We start from the raw sequence: 1,910 nt of genomic DNA, 5'->3' as shown, positions 1-1,910 counted from the left end.
TTGCACATGAAAGATTAGTGAAAAGAAAATATAGTAGAAGCTGGGAATAATAAAACAATGCAGATTAATTCCCTGACAGTGTGCGGAAACCAAAGACAATTTTAAGCATGAGAAACATGTGGTCAACAAAATCTCTGCATTTCTCAATATACAATCCATTCATCTCCTTCCACTCTTTGATCTCAGACCACTCATTTCTCTTCAGTAAGTCAGTCAAGTTCTCTTGCTCATGGCTGTATCCTACAATAGATATTCATGCGAACTTGGGCCAAAATCTTTTCACAGGATTTTCTCTGTGTTCACATGGCAAACACATCTGATAAAGTGAGACTATAATTGGCTGTGAAGGCCGCAAATCCCCACGCAGGTTCAAATCCTGTTCACAGTGCAATGTTTTACTTGGTCAAAACTTTGGACCTTCTCGAAAAGAGTAAAATAATATATACAGTATAATATGAAAATGGGCCAAGACATATGAACATGGGACAACTAAATATGTTTGACTCGAAATCTGTCTCAAGAATGAAATTAACAAGTATGAAAACTTAAAGATATATTTCTAGATGTTTCCCATGATATTGATGACATAATTTGCTGATAATAGAAATCTATGTATTGATAGCTGGAAATCCTCTACACCAAATTTCTTTCAGCAATAAAATGTCAATTAAAGTATTTATAAACTGGTTCCAAAAAGACAACTGAGAACCATAAGCAATGCCAAATATTTGGATGGCTGCATTGTTAAGATGATGGACTTGAAATCTTCATGTTGGATGAAATCATGTTCAGTTTATTGTATTAGTTTTGAAAAGATTGGATTTTGCTTATGAAAGATTAGTGAAAAGAAAATATAGTAAAAGTTGGGAATAATAAAAAAATGCAGATTAATTCCCTGGCAGTGCGCGGTGTCCAACCACAATTTTAAGCATGAGAAACATGTGGTCAACAAAATCACTGCGTTTCTTAATATACAATCCATTTATCTCCTTCTACTCTTTGATCTCAGACCACTTCTTTCTCTTCAGTAAGTCAGTCTAGTTTTCATGCTCATGGCTGTGTAGTTCAGTAGAGATTCAGGTGAACTTAGACCAAAATCTTCTCACAGGCTCTCCCTCTGTGCTCACATGGCAAAAACATCTGATAGATTGGTCAACAGTTGGCTGTGATGGCCGAGTGGTTAAGGCGTTGGACTCGGAATCAAATGGGGTATCCCCGCACCGGTTCAAATCCTGTTCACAGCGCAGTGTTTTACTTGGTCAAAACTTTGGACCTTCTCGAAAAGAGTAAAATAATATATACAGTATATTATTAAAACGGGCCAAGTGATATGAAAATGGGACAACTCCAACATGTTTGACTCAATATCTGCCTCAAGAATGAAATTAAGCAGTATGAAAACTTCAAGAAATATTACTCCATGTTTCCAATGATATTGATGACATCATTTGCAGATAATAGAAATCTATGTATCGGTTGCTGGAAATTCTCTACACCAAATTTCTTTCAGCAATAAAAAGTCAATGAAAGTTTTTAAACTGGTCCCAGAAAGACAACTGAGAACCATCAGCAATGCCAAATATTTTGATGGCTGCCTTTTTAAGACGATGGACTTGAAATCTTCATGTTGGATGAAATCGTGTTCATTGTTTTACCTTTGAAAAGATTGGATTTTGCACATGAAAGATTAGTGAAAAGAAAATATAGTAAAAGCTGGGAATAATAAAACAATGCAGATTAATTCCCTGACAGTGTGCGGAAACCAAAGACAATTTTAATCATGAGAAACACGTGGTCAACAAAATCTCTGCGTTTCTCAATATACAATCCATTCATCTCCTTCTACTCTTTGATCTCAGACCACTCCTTTCTCTTCAGTAAGTCAGTCAAGTTCTCTTGCTCATGGCTGT

General features: G+C 35.8%; 1 non-coding gene across 1 annotated transcript; it reads left to right on the top strand.

Moving 5' to 3' along the window:
- The first annotated feature begins 1,162 nt into the window (after positions 1 to 1,162).
- TRNAP-CGG (transfer RNA proline (anticodon CGG)) lies at positions 1,163 to 1,244 on the top strand. The gene has a single exon. It is a non-coding gene; the product is annotated as a tRNA-Pro (tRNA).
- The last annotated feature ends 666 nt before the right edge of the window (positions 1,245 to 1,910 follow it).

Source organism: Dendrobates tinctorius, unplaced genomic scaffold (assembly GCF_039654945.1).
Source record: "Dendrobates tinctorius isolate UK_male_01 unplaced genomic scaffold, ASM3965494v1 ptg000151l, whole genome shotgun sequence".
Classification (NCBI taxonomy): Eukaryota; Metazoa; Chordata; class Amphibia; order Anura; family Dendrobatidae; genus Dendrobates; species Dendrobates tinctorius.
This window is presented reverse-complemented; position numbering and strand designations above follow the sequence as displayed.